This window comes from Carcharhinus amblyrhynchos, chromosome 5 (assembly GCF_965287045.1).
Source record: "Carcharhinus amblyrhynchos chromosome 5, sCarAmb.v2.hapA, whole genome shotgun sequence".
NCBI classification, from domain to species: Eukaryota; Metazoa; Chordata; class Chondrichthyes; order Carcharhiniformes; family Carcharhinidae; genus Carcharhinus; species Carcharhinus amblyrhynchos.
In genome coordinates, this window is record NC_137328.1 from 80,145,393 (window position 1) to 80,163,788 (window position 18,396).

Consider the following 18,396-nt stretch of genomic DNA (forward strand, 5'->3'; position numbering starts at 1 on the left):
CGACTGCAAATCATGCATAGCAACCCCTAACAATAGGAGAAAAGGAGAAAGTCTAATGTTTTCCTCTTATACTGGGAAGTCAAACCAGATGGTTAGACTAATTCCTATTAAAGATTATTTTACATCACAGTATTTCAATTTTATACATCAAAATAGATCTTCTTGAGTTTTTTGTTAAGTTTATTTCAGGATCACTGTACATTAGGAATTTCATTAGTTTATACAATGTATTAGCTGCTAATCTGCTTTTTGAAACCAAGGGGAGAATTTAACGGACTCCTGCAGGTGGGAGGGTACACAAAATTCTGCCAGTGCCTTTCCAGCCCACTTCCAAGTGTCTACTTCCTACCTGGCAGCCATTTTATGGTTACAGGTGAGGAATCACATGGTACAGATGATGTCCACAATTGGCCAATTAATGACCAATTAAGACCCAGCTCTTGCCCAAACACAATTTTTAGGCCAGCAGTTCGAGATTGTTCACTTTCAGTTTGGCAGAAACTGTTGGACTCCAGACTCCAAACAGTGTGTTTCTGTGCCTCTCCCTGGTGTTGGAAATATAGCTCTTCATGGCTGGTTAGCTAGTAACTAGAGGCAAGTGCCTCTGTCTCTTGAAGTATGCTGAATGTACCAGAGTTGGAAGGCTTCAGCGTTTTCAACTCACCATCCAAAGGTGTAAAAGGAAAGCTACAAGATCCACCATCACACGGGCATACTTATTTTCTATGTTACACCAAAATCAGGGTGTATATTTGTAAGAATGTTGAATATGAACCGGTATTCTTAGCTGTTAAGGCATATACAATATCATGGTTGATTTCTTTTCACTTGTTTGTAATTGATAAGCATTATTGCTAATTGTCTTATATGTCAACAGTATTCTTAAGTAAACTTTGTTTGATAAAAGCTCCCCAGTGGGTCATTTGAATCATAATTGGAGCGAGACATCATATGCTTACTCTGAGCTTACACCCTGTATAAGCCCAGAACGTCACAAATGCCAGTCTTCAGCTAATTTGATTCACTCCATGAGATATCAAGAAATGGCTGAAGGCACTGGATGCTACAAAGGCTATGGACCCTGACAATATTCCAGCAATCGTACTGAAGACTTATGTTCCAGAACTTATTGTGTCCCTAGCCAAGCTGTTCCAATACAGCTACAACATTGGCATCTTTCCATCAATGTGAAAAATTGCCCAGGTATGCCCTGTAAACAAAAAGTAGGAAAAATCCAACCCGGCTAATGACCGCTCAACCCGTTTACTCTCAACAATCAGTAAAGTGATGGAAAAATCATCAAGAGCGCTATTAAGTCTCACTTGCTAAAAATATTATCAATTCAGACTTGTTAATTAAATCTGTTGCAATCCCATAGTTTTACCTTGTAAGTAGGAAAAACTGCCAGGTTTGCCACATGTCACCATCCAATCTTACTGGAGTTAGGATTGCAACCATTTTTACTCACAGCAATTTACTTTTAGTCTTTTATCTGTGTTTTCTTTTGCTCTGCAGTGGTATCTTCATTAGCAGCCTGTCTGTGCTTTCCTTTTGTCTCTTGCAGCCATTGTCTGTTTTCTTTTGTTCTTTTCAGCAGCCTTTCCTTGGCAGATTTTGAACATTCCTGTGTCCTGGATTCTCAGTATCTTCTCTGTTCCTTTTGCACGTTTCCAGAATCTATTTTTTTTTTACCATTCTCTGACACCATGGGTGTGATTTTATAGCCTCGCTCATCCCAAAATTGTAAAATCCAACCCAAGGTCAATGGACCTTCCCATTATCTGCCCCTCACCCGCTCTGATTCCCATGGTAATAAAACTTTGGCCCATGTAGCAAGTATAAGGGCAACAGGCTGGAATTTTGCATAAATTCACACTGGCAGGAACTCCTAGTCCCATCGATGGTGCACTATTGCGGGTTTCCTGGTGATGGAGGGGTTGCATTCAACAGGCAACTCCATTAACAAAGGCAGGACCAGAAGATCCCGCCACTGACCAACGGCAGAACTCCTCTACCACTGCAAAGTATGTGTTGGGGTGCACAAAAAATTCCACCCGTTGTCTTCATTGGTGTGTCTGTGAGAAACTTTATTCAACTTGTCTTAAGATGTCGACTAGGAAGGAGATGTGAAGGCTGTTGAGAGGGTGTGGAAAATATTTGCAAAAACAGTTCCAGGGATGAGGAACTTCAGTTACCCGGATAAACTGAAGAAGTTAGTGCTGTTTTCCTTGAGAAAAATTAAGAGAAGAATTGCTAGAGGTATTCAAAATCATGAGGGCTCTGGACAGAGTAGAATTGCTGGTCTGATTAGTAAGTTTGCGGATGACACAAAGATTGCCGGAGTTGCAGATAGTGATGAACATTGTCAGAGATTACAGTAGGATATAGATAGGATGGAAAATTGGGCGGAGAAATGGCAGATGGAATTTAATCCAGGTAAATGCGATGTGATGCATTTTGGTAGATCTAATGCAGGGGGGAGCTCCACAATAAATGGCAGAACCATCAGGAGCATAGACACACAGAGGGATCTGGGTGTGCAAGTCCACAGATCCTTAAAGGCAGCAGCACAGATGGAAAAGGTGATGAAGAAGGCATATGGCATGCTTGCCTTTATTGGACAGGGCATAGAATATAAAAGTTGGCATGATGTTGCAATTATATAGAATGTTGGTTAAGCCACATTTGGAATACTGCATCCAGTTCTGATCGCCACACTACCAGAAGGATGTGGAGGCTTTGGAGCGAGTGCAGAAAAGGTTTACCAGGATGTTGCCTGATATGGAGAGTATTAGCTATGAGGTGAGATTGAGTAAACTGGGGTTGTTCTCCCTGGAAAGCTGGAGGTTGAGGGGCAACCTAATAGAAGTTTACAAAATTATGAAGGGCATTGATAGGGTGAACAGTTGGAAGCTTTTTCCAGGTCGGAAATGACAAACACAAGGGGTCACAAGTTCAAGGTAAGGGGAGCAAGGTTCAACACAGATATGCAGGGGACGTTTTTTACACAGAGGGTGGTGGGGGCCTGGAATGCACTACCAAGCAAGGTGGTTGAGGCAGACATGTTAGGATCATTTAAGACCTATCTAGGTAGCCACATGAACACACTGGGAATAGAGGGATACAAATGGATGGTTTAGTTAGGAACACATGATCGGTACAGGCTTGGAGGGCTGAAGGGCCTGTAGCTGTGCTTTATTATTCTTTGTTCTTTGGTGCCAGAAGAGTCATGAACCAGAAAACACTGATTTAAGATGATTGACAAAAGAAGCATCAGCAACTTGTGGAAATCTTTTCTTTACACAGTGAATGGATAAGATCTGGAATACATTAGCTAGGGCAGATTAATGGGCAGATTCAACTGGGGCTTTCAAAAGAAAATTGGACGATTTTCTGAAGAGAGAAAATTTGCAGGGCTGCAGAAACGAAGCCGGGAGAAAAGGTAAAGTGCACTTAATAATTCGCTCTTGCAGATCGCCCACATGAACACAACAGACCAAATGGCATTCATCTGTGCTGTAACCATTCTCTAATTCTATAACTTTCCACTTACAACTAATTTAAAATTAACAGTGGGATTTTCTAATTGGGCTTGCCCCAAAACCAGAAAATCCAGCCCGAGGTCAGTAGACCTTTGCATGGTCCTCCCCCAACCTGTCATGATTCTCGTGATAGGCGGGGTGGGAAAATTCCCCCTCAAAACTCAGATCCACGGATATTTTTCACTCCATAATCTTTAAAATCATTTATGATCAAGTTTAACTGTTCAATAATTCAAAATGCATGAGCAATTGAAATGATTATCTCTTGGCTAATCAATTCATATTGTGTATTTTAGCTTTGAATACTACATACTACAAATTATAATTAATATAATGATCACTGTAATTTTGGTATCATATTACCAAATCATCCTGTACATTTTTTAAGTTAGCACTCATTGGCATTTCTGGGTAAATTTACCAGTTGTGCCACCTTAATGAGAAGCGGTACTCGAAAGGAATGGGGATTGAAGACAACATTGTCGTAACGGTTCTTTAACCCACGTTCACATCAGGAATGGCTCTTCATTTGAAATAGTGGGTCAGTGAATCCAACTTGAAATTTGTCAATCTTGTTCTGAGGATCTGAAATGTAAATCGTAATCAGAAACTGAATTGCCAGCTTATTTATTAAAGAGGTCTTCTGAAATTGGAGCAATAGGGTAAGTTATTGGAATTAAGTAATTGAAGCTTGACTTTATAATTAGTTGTGGTATACTCAAAATAATTGATGCAGAAGATCTGCTGTCGTGGTACATCACGCAGGTCTGTCTTGAGTCATCTTTACACATTCACTGTAACACACCTGCAAGTGCTCTGTAACATCCATCTTCCGACTACACCGAGGTCAACATTTCCTTCTGTGTCTTCCATTTTGCTCTCTATCTCTGTAGCTTTCAACTCTGATCAAACGGTCACAATTAATCATGATAGAATTACTACAGTGCAGACATAGGCCATTTGGCCCATCGACTCCACACCAACTCTCCAACTGAGCCTCTTATCCAGGCCCTATCCCCATGAGCTAACGTATTTACCCCACTAATCCCCTGCTAACCTACACATCTTTGGATATAAGGGGTAATTTAACATTGCCACCCACTTAACCTGCACATCTTTGGGTTGTGGGAGGAAACCAGACCACACACATACAGGGAGAATGAGGACACTCCACACAGACTGTGATCCACGGCTGGAATTGAACCTAGGTCCCTGGTGCTGTGAAGCAGCAGTGCTAACTACTGTGCCTAAATACTGACATTTTCATTTTTAAACATTCTTTCACATGGTGTGGAATTGCCGGCTCCTAGGCCAGCACTGCTCTTGATAAGATGGTGGTGAACTGACATCTTCACCTACTGCAGTTCATGTGGTGTAGGTACTCCCTCAGCGGCGTGAGAGAGAAAGCTCTAGGAGTTTGACCCTGCAAAGTTGAAGGAATGGCGGTATCGTTCAAAGTAAGCATGGTGTGACATGGAGGGGAACTTGGAGGTGGTGGTGTCCCCTGTGGGGGTTATCATGGAGTTCTCACAATTTTCCACTGTAACTTTCTTAGGAAATCTGCAGCAATTCTCAAAAAAAGCATAAATTATATTTAAACCATTTCTGCCAAAGCTGTAGTGGGAAAGTGGGAGCACCACTGTGAAAATGCAATTCCAAATGTTTGCTTCTACCACCCCACCTGGTGGATATTCCAATTGTTCATTACTCTTCAAGTAAAAAGAGTATTGAAAGTATACATTTTTAACTGAGACATGTCAGGCCAATGGGAGTGGAGTGGGCGGTGGAGGGGAATCTTGTCCACTAGTTGGAGAATCAGTGGCAAACCCCCATCAGTTCCACGGGGAGGTACAACAGAATAAAATATCATTCCGGCATTTAAATGGCCACCACGGCCTTTCCCCATGACTGAGGTCCTGCCCAGCTGCCAGGCAACCACAGGCTACCAGTTCCTCATGTAACCAGCGCCAGTGGGGAGCAGTGGCTACTGGTGGTAATGCACCCACTAGAAGCCCAGAATCATCATGGGAAACCAGACCAAAGGTGAATGAGGCGGGATGAGGATTATTTGGTAATAGTCATGAGAGAGGGAGAGGAAAAGGGCAGTGGTTTGGAGGTAAGGGCAGGGTGTTGATCTTTCAGCCGGCACTTCTTGCTGAATGCTGGTTTCTTCGTTTGGGATGATGTGGTGATGCCAGCGTTGGACTGGGGTAAGCACAGTAAGAAGTCTCACAACACCAGGTTAAAGTCCAACAGGTTTATTTGGTAGCAAAAGACACTAGCTTTTGGAGCACTTGCTGCTCCTTCATCATGTGGTTGCCTGGCAGCTGGGCAGGACCTCAGTCATGGGGAAAGGCCGTGGTGGCCATTTAAATGCCGGAATGATATTTTATTCTGTTGTACCTCCCCGTGGAACTGATGGGGGTTTGCCACTGATTCTCCAACTAGTGGACAAGATTCCCCCCCACCGCCCACTCCACTCCCATTGGCCTGACATGTCTCAGTTAAAAATGTATACTTTCAATACTCTTTTTACTTGAAGAGTAATGAACAATTGGAATATCCACCAGGTGGGGTGGTAGAAGCAAACATTTGGAATGAGAGTTCTGTGCACGTACAGGGCATATAAAGACACAAGCTCAATTTACAAAATAATGGTTGGAATGCGAGTCTTTACAGGTAATCAAGTCTTAAAGGGGCAGACAATGTGATTGGAGAGAGCTTTAAACACAGTTTAAAGAAATGTGTATTGTCTCCAGACTGGACAGTTAGTGAGATTTTGGAAGCCCAGGCAAGTCATGGGGGTTACAAACAGTGTGACATGAACCCAAGATCCCAATTGAGGCCGTCCTCATGTGTGCGGAACTTGGTTATCAGTCTCTGCTCAGCGACTCTGCACTGTCATGCATCGTGAAGGCTGCCTTGGAGAACGTTTACTCGAAGATCAGAGGTCGAATGCCCATGACCACTGAAATGTTCCCCAACAGGAAGAGTCATAGAATCATAGAAATCATAGAGATCCCACAATACAGAAAGAGGCCATTTTGCCCATTGAGTCTGCATCGACCCCAATCCCAGCCAGGCCCTACCCCCATATCCCTACATATTTACCCGCTAATCCCTCTAACCTACGCATCCCAGGACACTAGGGCCAATTTTTAGCATGGCCAATCAACCTAACCCACCCATCTTTAGACTGTGGGAGGAAACAGGAGCACCCAGAGGAAACCCATGCAGACATGAGGAGAATGTGTAAACTCCACACAGACAGTGACCCAAGCCAGGAATCAAACCCAGGTCCCTGGAGCTGTGAAGCAGCAGTGCTAACCACTGTGCTACCTGCCGCCCTATGAGAACACTCTTGCCTGGTGATTGTTGAGCTGTGTTCATTCATCCGCTTTCATATTGTCTGCATGGTCTCCCCAATGTACCATGTCTCAAGACTTCATTCCTGCAGCGTATCAGGTAGACAACGTTGGCCGAGTTGCAAGGGTATGTACCATGTACCTGTTGGATGGTATTCTCATGTGAGATGATGGTATCCGTGTCGATGATCCGGCACGTCTTGCAGAGATTGCTGTGGCAGGGTTGTGTGGTGTCGTGGTCACTGTTCTCCTGAAGGCTGAGTAGTTTGCTGCAGACAATGGTCTGTTTGAGGTTGTACAGTTGTTTGAAGGCAAGAAGTGGGGTGTGGGGATGCCTTGGCGAGATGTTTGTTTTCATCAATGGCATGTTGAAGGCTCCGGAGAAGATGTCATAGCTTCTCCACTCCGGGGAAGTACTGGACAACGAAGGATACTCTGTCCACCATGTCCTGTGTTTGTTTTCTGAGAAGGTTGGTGCGGTTTCTTGCTGTGGCACGTCAGAACTGTCGATCGATGAGTCGATTGCTATATCCTGTTCTTATGAGGGCATCTTTCAGCGTCTGGAGGTGTCTGTTGCGATCCTCCTCATCTGAGCAGATCCTGTGTGTACGGAGGGCTTGTCCATAGAGGATGGCTTCTTTAACATGTTTAGGGTGGGAGCTGGAGAAGTGAAGCATCGTGAGGTTATCATGGGCTTGCGGTACAGTGAAGTGCTGAGGTGACCGTCCTTGATGGAGATGTGTGTGTCCAAGAAAGCAACCGAATCCCTGAGGGTAGTCCATGGTGAGTCTGATGGTGGGTCATCATGGACTTTAACCTGGTGTTGTGAGACTTCTTACTATTCTTCATTTGGGCACAGAGTGATTGGTTAATAGACATTTAGTTCTATATGGTTTTGATACACTGATCAGCTTAATTCTCCAGTGCAATACTGAGGTAATGCAAAATGTTGGAAATGCTGTCCAATCAATGAAATGTTAACCTAAGGTCCCATGTGTCTGTTCAGCTGCACTTTAGAGTTGCATGGGATTCTTTGATGTTGAGAAGTAAGTTGTACATGTGCTGGAGCCATCATGTCTCCTCAGCTATTTCAAAAAAACATATTATCGGCTTGTTAACTGTGAGATGTTGCTGACAGAAAAGTCTGCTGTATTTACCTCATAATAATAGTAATTTTGCTCCATAATTAATTGCAAACATTTTGAGATGTTGTAACATAATAAGAAATGATATAAATGCAAACATTATTATGGTGTTATTTTGGGAATCCATGAGTAGATTTCCACTGACTAGCCAAACTACTCAGCAATTGCCATGAATTCTCTTCCTTGAATCTGGAACCCATCCTGATTTCCATATGTTTATATAAGCTCCCAGAAAATGTACAACAAAAGTGATTCAAAATATACCTATTGTCCTAAAAGTTCAACTTCTCTCCTTATTAATTCTACCCACTCCTTATGCATCAGATTGCGCAACTATACACAAACCAAGCAGGCACATCTGACGCACACAGTCAACATTTTAGCCCAACGCGTCCACCCGCAAATGAAAATCAGCAAGTGTTTAAACCTCTCACACTTCATTGTGGCTGCTCATAATCTACCACAGCTCAGTTGTTATTGTCACACTCCATTCAGAACTCTTGGCTCCTCCCTTAGGAAATAACAATGGTAATTGTTCTGTTGATGGAAAGTAGCTTATCTGCTTGAAGTAAATTCTAAAGCAGGCTTTATAGGCATGTAAGCTCAGGCAGTAACATAATGAATTCCTGGTTTAACGGTTGTTTTACAAGAACAGAACTTTCCCCCCAGTGAATGACAATAATTGACCCACTGGAATATCAGAGGCAGATAGGATGCTACGTTCACAACCCTTTGTAGTTTCTTGTGGTCTTGGTCAGAGCAGGAGCCTTACCAAGCTGTGATACATTCTAAAAGAATACTTTCTATGGTACATTTGTAAAAAATGGTGAGAGTTGGAGCGGACATGTCAAATTTCCTTAGCCTCCTGAGAAAGTAGAGGCTTGGTGGGCTTTCTTAACTATAGCATCAGCATTGAGGGACCAGGACAGGTTGTTGGTGATCTGAACACCTAGAAACTTGAAGCTCTTGACTATCTCCACTTCATGAGGAAGAGAGAAGTGTCAAATCCAGCCCCAGGGGCAGAGGTTGACACTTGAGGTCAACAGACATTTTAGTCAGGATTTTCAAGGTTTGCTCGATATAGGTGCAAATCACGTCACATGACGATTAACTCTCGCAAGAGGGCCATATTGGGATTTGCACTGATGAGATCTCCAATTCAAATCTTCCCCACTCCCTGCAGGTGACATCATCAGGTACACGCCCTTGCCATGATTTCCATCAATTTAAATACATTTAACGCCATACCTTCCAGCAGACGTTGACTACTGCTCTGCAGCAGTCGAGTTGACCACTGGTGTAGCTCTCAAGTGGCAAGGGATATGGCACTGTCCCCAACATCCTGGCATTGCCACCTTGGTGGCACTGCCAGATTGGCACAGCAGGGGGCAGTGCCAGGCTGACACTGCCAAAGGGGAGGGCCAAGGGATGGAACCAAGGGTCCAGGCGATGATGGGGGTTGGAAAGATTGCCAGCAATAATAGATGCAGGAGGGGGGGCTCCTGATTTCTGTGGAGCCGACCTTGCTGACGTCTTTAGGCCCTGCCCCTCAACAGTGCTAAACATGCCCCCAAACTATTATTTGACAAAATCTCAGAAGACCTGGAGAGAAATCACCCATCTGTTTTTCTGGGGAGAAACACACCAGGTTTCTGTTAGAACCTGACACCATCATCGTTTAGGAAAATTCTTTGCTTATCTATCGAATCCTCCGTCCTGCCCATGACAATCCTTGTGACTGGACAGGAAGCTTGATCTGTGTAAGGGAGGGAAAAGTTAGATGTGGGGGAAGAATGAGACGTGGGAGTGACGGTGGGTGGAAATAAGTTCAGTATGACAAAAACAATTTAAAAACAATTTAACAACCAAAATTACCACCAATTCACACCCACAATAACATGTAACATTTCTGTAAGATATTGACAAAACGGTATTTATCTTTCAGCCCGTACACTTGTTGAAATTGTTATTGCCATTGTTGTTGTCTTCACTCTGGAAGCTTTTGTTCTTTGAAAATGTTGAGTGTTTCACAAAAATACTGTGGCTTGCTTCACTGTGATTTTGACATATCCTGAGAGTTTTGACTTCATTTTCCTTCCAGTTGACAGAGAAGCCTGTGCGTCACACTTGTAGAACCTGAAACAAAATTTGCAACAACTTTTAGGATTGTGATCAATTCTACACGAGATATCAAATATTTTTCTGTATCATTTTTCAAGTAGAAAATTAATTGCCTGTTGCTTTTTCTGTCTTTGCATTGTTGTTTCTTTTAATTGCAAGTCTAACCCATTGAAGAAGCACTTTGTACAGTCAGTTGAATGCTTGTTGATCCTTGAGCATTTAGTGGTATGAAAGTCTTTAACACATCTTTTTTGTCTTACTTGTTGGGCTGGCTTTTGACGCTGCTCGGTGCTGATTTCAAAGAAAGCCTCCTTTAAAGATCAACGACCTTTGTGGCAAAGCTGGAAAATGCAGGAAAACCTCAGCATGCCTGTCAGCATCTGTGGAGAGAGAACAGAGTTAATGTTTTGAGTCTGAATGACCCTTTGTCAGATTGCAGCATCTGCAGTAATTTGCTTTGTCTTAATGATCTCTGTGGCTTGGTTATCCTCTTCCCTGAGACATGATCTCCAGACATGCAGCAGCAAAGACATCAGCAAATAGGTAAACAACTAATCACTTTGAAGTGGTCATAGACACCAAACCAGCAGGCTAAAAGCTCATTATAGCCATCAGTTTTACCTTAAAGTTTTCAGATAGTGGAATAAATAATTATAAGTGGAATTTTCCATTCCAGGACTAAGTCCCACAGCAGAAATGGGAACCAGAAGAGTTCACGCCATGGAGGCCAGTGGAAATTGGCATTGTATCGTGTGATGCCAGTCTCATTAATTATACAGTTGGGAGTTTCCAGATTTTTTTGTGGTGGGGCAGGTTGGATGTCGCACGCCCTGCCAATATATCTGGATGCCAGATTTAACAGATACATCACAATTACACGCCATTGAAGAAGGAGATGGCCCACCAATTGCAGGGAGCTCCGGCCTCCAGATTCAGCGATGCCTCCCTGGAGGTTCTTCTGCAGCAGAGGCTTGGAGGGTTATCCTCTATCTAAAGGATAGAAGGAGGAGGCCAAGACATCACACTAACCCAGAATGAGAGGAAATCTCCTGGGAGGTCTACCAGAGGACTGCTCCGCAATGCTATGACCTCACCCACTCTGCCAGAGTAAGCAAACCTTCAACTATGAAAGCTCACCTCCCTGGATGATAGAAGGGCCATAGGCCTCAGCAGCAAGGACACCATCCATGTGGCTGATTCCTTAAAGAGCTACTTAACATTGATAAGAAGATGCCTCATAGCCCATCTACAGTCCATCTAGCCTGCAAGTGGAGAGGCCACACTGTGTCTCTGGTCCTTCCACACACACAGTTCAGATGCTGTCTGTGTGCGGGTCAAAGGGGAGAGGGTTAGACATTGAAGGTATCAGCAAGCTCTGTTAATGGGATACCTTGTGTGCCTTCTCCTTCCACCTGCATGGGCTCATCCCAATGGATGGTGCTGCCCCAGAACTTGCAGTGCATTAATCACATGACTCACAATCAAGTTGCTATTTGTAAGACTAGTAGATGAGAAAGATACCTGAAACCAAATAGTTTTCAACCCCCATCTTCTCTCTCTGGATAGGGAATGTGACAGCACAACAAGAGAGAGAATGAGGACACGGGGGGGACAGACCCTGATTGAATTTGAGGAGGGGGCAGCCCAGTTGGCAGGGGAGGAACCTGATCTAGTCTATGGAGATGGAGAGGATGGTGGGCGCCCTGATGTTCCCCCGCTTCTTGCAGCTTGCACAACTGGAAGACCCAGCCCAAAGTCTCATCATGACTTGGATAGTGCAGATGCCTCATCACCGGCAATCCTCTGAGTGTCGGTGAGCTTGGCTGACTCTACCTCCTCCTGCTGCTGACCCGTATTGACCTGCCTCCTCCTGCTGCTGACCCGTATTGACCTGCCTCGTCCTGCTGCTGACCCAAACCTGTGCAGTGTCCAGCAGAATGTGAGACCCAGCCTGAACTAGATCTAAGTGGGAGAGGAGCCGGTAAGGGTCCATGCATATCACATAGAAACCTAAGGGAAACTTAAGGGTCACCGGTACCTCGATGTTGGAGGCAGCTCATGTACTTACTTGCTCACTCCTCTCTCTCACTTATAGGTGTTAGTATGAAGAGTGGTGGGGAACATTGGAGGGAGGGGTTTGATGTCGAATTCAATCAGAGTCTGTCCAGCAGTTCATGCAGCCAACAGGTAACCAAGGACATTGGGAGGAAAAAAAAAAGTGCAGCTGTGCAGGCATCATAGCAGTCACCAGCACCCTGCAGCAATGCAGAGACACCCACCAAGGATGCTGGATGGTCACATCATGGACACAGGTCAGCAGCAGGAGGGTCAGCCAAGCTCACCGACTCTCTGAGGACTGCTGGGAATGAGGCATTTGCACCATCCAAGCTGGATGATGAGATCCGGGAATGGGTCTTCCACAAGATGTTAAGGAAGCTGCAAGAAGTGGGGGAACATCAGGCAGATGTGTCGGACACCCTCAACAGAGTGACATATGACGTGGAGCATTCCAATGACCTGCACACACATTGAAGTCTCCATGGAGAGGCTGGTGGACTCCAGAGAGAACCTGGTCCAGCAGATTCTGCAGGAGATGCACACAAACCTGAACTCTATCACTGTAGCCATGGTAAGGTTTGCTGTGGCTATACAAGTGGGCAACCTCATAAGAACATAAGAACATAAGAAATAGGAGCAGGAGTAGGCCATTTAGCCCTTCAAGCCTGACCCGCCATTCAATAAGATCATGGCTGATCTGTCGTGGCTCAGTTTCACATTCCCGTCCTCTCCCCATAACCCTTAATCCCCTCGCTTATCAAAAACCCATCAACCCGTGTCTTAAAAATATTTAGCGAGGTAGCCTCCACCACTTCAATGGGCAGAGAATTCCAGAGATTCACCACCCTTTGAGGGAAGAAGTTCCTCCTCAACTCCGTTCTAAATCGCCCCCCCCTTTATCTTGAGGCTGTGCCCTCTAGTCCTACTGTCCTTTCTGAGCAGGAAGAGTCTCTCCACCTCTATCCTATCCATCCCATTCTTCATCTTATACGTCTCAATGAGATCTCCCCTCATTCTTCTAAACTCTAACGAGTACAAGCCTAGTTTATTCAGCCTCTCCTCATAGCTCAACCCCCTCAACTCCGGCATCAGCCTAGTAAACCTCCTAGTAAACCTCGACCTCCCTCCAGGTACCTGTTCCCCTCATGAAGTCAGCCAGGGAGGGAAAGCAATGGCTCCCATTGCCCCCCCTTAACCTTGCCATCCCTTCCAATCACCAGTTCCCTGAATATGTCCTCCTGGACTCATGAATTAACACGTCAAACCTTTCCCTCTGACCTCTGTTCGCTTCATCTCCGAACAATATCTCCTGCAGCTGTTCACCTGTTGCTTGAGGATTCACCTTTTGGAAGAAGCAACTATGTCGAGAAGATTCATGTAGTTTGTGCTGCACCCATGGTGTTCCAGGCTCTGATCTTTGGAGTTTCCCCAGGCCTTCCTACAGGTAAGTAAGAAGGAAAATTGAAAAAGATGGAAAATTCCACTGTATGATTACATTGAAACATGAATTAAAATAGAGAAGAATCTTTATTTTTTTCAATGGATGTTTGACATTGTGGAAAATATTACATTCCACAAATGAGTTTCTCAGGACCAGTGAAAGTGTGCAGCAATAATTATGAGCTTGTACACTTATAAAAACCAAATTACACTGTACAATAAAGTGCTGGCACATATATGGCTAATGTGGGATTGAGTATAGTACCGCCCACACGGTGATGTTAGAGGCACAGGATCCACACCTCGGAATCAGTCGCATGTTGAGCAGAGCCCTGTGTACTAGCAGTGTAGAGTTAGCTCCTAGCTTGTACCCTTTCCTCTTTATTTGTAAATAGCTCTAAGAGTTACTGAAGATTACAATTAACCTGTATGACTATGAAGACTTCTTCAGACCTACGGAACTGTAGCCAACACACTACACCATATGGCAGCTTGTGGAAAAAAACCAAAGACCTTGTAGAGATAAACTGAAAAGCTGGGAGACTAAGAATAAATCCAGCAAAGCAGTCTGAACTGAAATGAAGTTTCAGGAATAGAGGCACAGGAGGAAGCACAAGGACAAAGCTCCAAACAGAGGCTTGGAAACTGAAGGCAGAAATTTAAATTCCTCACTGTAGCAGAAAACTACACTGAATCCCCTTTCAGCTTCCAGCCTCAGATCCTAGATTGTGGAGTCTGTGGTCCAAGTAGGGGTGGACTAAATCTTTTAAAGCTCTGGGCTACAGCATGTCCTGAGAAATCTTTAAATAATTCAGAGTCAAAGGTGCAGTTTGAAAAAACACTTTGTTAACACTAGACCCCTGAGTCTGGGAATGTGGCTCCTTGATCTCACTTCAAAACAAAAAAAAATCCATGAGAATTATGACTTCTAAACTCAGCTGTGAGAAAGTGAAAGCCAGAATTTGACAAATTTGTGAATTTAAAGTAAAAGACTGAGCAAGAGAACTCTGCAGGCAGCCTTTATGGAAATGGATCTTTCAAGCTGAGTCTGATGGCCACCACAGGTGGAGTAAACCTTTTGTCTTCAAGCAAGTGGCAGCACCAATTTGAATTTCAGTGACTTAAAGCTGAACCAACATTTCATAAATAGAACAATAGACCCAAATTCACACATCAACTTGGACTAATCGAAGGCAAGGATCAATCACATTATTGGGGCTTTTGGAGAAATAGATTCCTAAATTACAGCATTGCTTTGGGTTTCGATAAAAAGAAGAAAGCAGAGCTTCTGCTTTACTCGGTGGGCCCTTTAGCGGATGACATTATTACAAGAAAGGGAATCTATGAATCATCTGCTAAACTTGAAGAAGTATTAAAATCATTTGACATTTATTTTAATCCAAGAACCAATAAAATGCATGGAAGGGTTGAATGTAACAAGTGAGTCCAGCAACCAGGGGAACATGTTCATGAATCATCTGTACAGGATAGAGGTGGTTGCAAATATGGAGATTGAAAATCTGATGTAATCAGAGACAGAATGGTGGTAGGAGTAGCAGACAATGCATTTTCTAATTTCTTGCAGACAAATAATGTAACCCTAGAAAAAGCAATCCAGGTAGCTGGACAGTCATAAGCAGCACACAACCATTTACAGGGGAGCAAATAAACCATGGTGTAGAGACTGACCCACTGTTCAGCTGATTAAGCAGTAAAGCCACAGGGCACTCCAGGCCAGGGTGGCCATACTCGAACTAGCCAGCAAAGTGACCATGCCAATGCTGTAGAGGGAGATGCTCCCACAGGGGAGATCCATGTCCTGGAATTTCACCCATTGCATTCAATGCAACAGCATTGGACACTATGGCAAACTGCACAAGACAAGAACTCTGAAACACAGCGAACGCCCAAAGGTTATCCACAAGATCCAAACTGCAAGGCCAGAAGATGCACAGCGTGAGGACAAAGACCTTGGTTTCTCATTCTGGGATGCAGACATTTCAGTCAATGGCCACTTAACAAATTTTAAATTCAATGCAGAGCCAGTGTACAAGTCTTACTGGAGAAAGAATCATGACTAAAAGATCTCTGTCTTCAAGCAACAGACACAACACTCTGGGCCAGGAGGAATACAAGTTCAAGTCATAGGCATGATTCTGGAACCACTAATGTATGACGGAAAACAAATCTTCAAGCTGGTGTACGTCATCTGTAATCAACCTTTCTCTCTCATGAGCAGAAATGCCTGTGTAGCCATGAATCTCAACAAAACAACAGGAGATGTCAAGACAACTATTGCTGTTAGTCATATAACACCACAATTTCCTGAGTACTGAAACAAAAAACAATATCCTGACAGGGACTTCATCTCTGAACTCTTTTGGCGGAGTAGGTTTGTGCATTCTCGGTACAGGTGCTGGAAAACCATCAATGGTCAGACTAGCCAACCATCTAGGAGGTAACCACAATGCTGCCAGTGTAGGATGTGAAAGAGAGTGACAACATGTCTGATGAGCTTCAGCATCCGGCTCAGATGGCGGTACAGCTGGTCAGTGCAGAAACTATTGAACGTACAATGACCAATCAAATATTTCATACATTAACATAATTGTTCTGTTGTCTCTGTAAACAAACAGGTAAGAGAGGAAGAAATGTGAGGAGAGGTAAGGAGGGGTGGGGGTGAGGGAGGGAGGGGAAGGGATGCTTTGGACATAAAATTATACATTTTACATGCAGCCTGACTCTTCCGTGCCTACGTCGAAACCCTCAAAAGAACTTCAGTGATTTTTATGAAGCCAACGTAAAAGTGGGATGTACCAGCAGTTGTTAAACACGACTCCAGATTTTCAATCTGTACTGGATTCTACAATACCTATCAGAGAGGCAGTTCACATCAGTTTACAGGAAACTTGCATATGTCATCTTAAGGAATACACTTTTCTAAAGCATCTGAAATAGCCAAGTTGCATACTTCTTAAGAGGCTTTAAGAATCATCATTGCATCAGGGAGACTCTTAAAATTGGGATAAACAACATTGCTTAAAATACATAGCAAAATCCAACTAGACTTTAACTGAAACTGAATACAGACACTGCAAATCCATTTTGTTACATATGAATGTACTTTTTCATTATAATTAATATGTCATGACAAAGTTGTACAAGATTGTTTAAAAAATCTTTCTTCCACTTTCATGCATTACATATATTTTGAACATCTTTAAGCACATTTACAAAAAGAATTAACCCACCCAAAGAATATCTGCTGCCTCTACTCACTGCAACTAGACCAGAAGAAAAATGTGCAAATAAGTAAGTGTGAATACTCACCTATTACTGGGGCAAGTACAGGAAGTTAGGAAGAGACTGCAGCACAGTGCTACAACACTGACAGCTTTAGAAAGCAGAGCCAAAGGTTTAAACGTAGATGCTTTCAGCGCACATATCAATGTGTCGGGACTTCTGTATTGTCCCAACGCACATCTGTGGTGCACAATCCACATCAGTCAGGATTCAGGCTGGAAGTTATGGGTCGTGTTTTGGCCTCAACTGCTTCCTGTGGTAGCGAATTTCTCAGGCTTACCACTTTCCAGGTGAAGAAATTTCTCCTCATCTCAATCCTGAAATGTTTACCTAATCCTTAGACTCTGACCCCTGATTTTGGACTCCCCCACCATTGGGAACATCCTTCCTGCATCCACCTTATCCAGTCTTGTTAGAATGTTATAGTTTCTATATAATTCCTTGTCATTCTTCTGAAGTCTAGCAAATTTAATCTTAACCAAGTTGATCGCTCCTCATATGTCAGTCCTATCATCCCAGGAATCAGACTGGTAAACCTTTGCTGTACTCCCTCCATCACAAGAGCACCCTTCCTCAGATAAGAAGACCAAAATTGCACATAATATTCTAGGTGTGACCTCACCAAGGCCCTGTATAATTGAGGCAAGACATCTCTGTCCCTGTACTCGAATCCTCTTGCAATGAAGGCCAATATAACACTTGCTTTTTTTACTACGTGCTGCACCTGCATACTTACCTTCAGCGACCGGTGTATGAGGATACCCAGGTTTCATTGCACATTACCCTCTCTCAAATTATAGCCATTCAATGATACCCGGCCTTCCTGTTTTTGCTATTGAAGTGGATAACTTCACATTTATTCATATTATACTGCATCTGCTATGCATTTGCCCACTCATTCAACTTGTTCAAATCACACTGAAGCATCTCTGCATCCTCTTCACAGCTCACCCTCTCACCAAGCTTTGTGTCATCTACAGGTTTGGAGATATTACATTTAGTTCCCTCATCTAAATCATTAATATATATTGTGAATAGCCAGGATCCTAGCACTGACCCCTGTGGTACCCCACTTGTCACTGCCTGCCATTCAGAAAAAGAATCAATTATTCATACTTTTGTTCCCTATCCATCTCAATACACTACCCTCAATCCCACGTGCTTTAATTTCACATGCATTTACCCTAGCTAGACCCCCTGACACTAAGGGGCAATTTAGTATGGCCAATCCACCTAACCTGCACATCATTGGAGTGTGGGAGGAAACTGGAGAACCCGGAGGAAACCCAAACTGATATGGGGAAAATGTGCAAACTCCATACAGGCAGTGATCCAAATGGGGTATTGAATCTGCATCCCTGGCGCTGTGAGGCAGCAGTGCTAGCCATTGTGCCGCCATGCTGCCTCTAAGCGCCTGAAGAG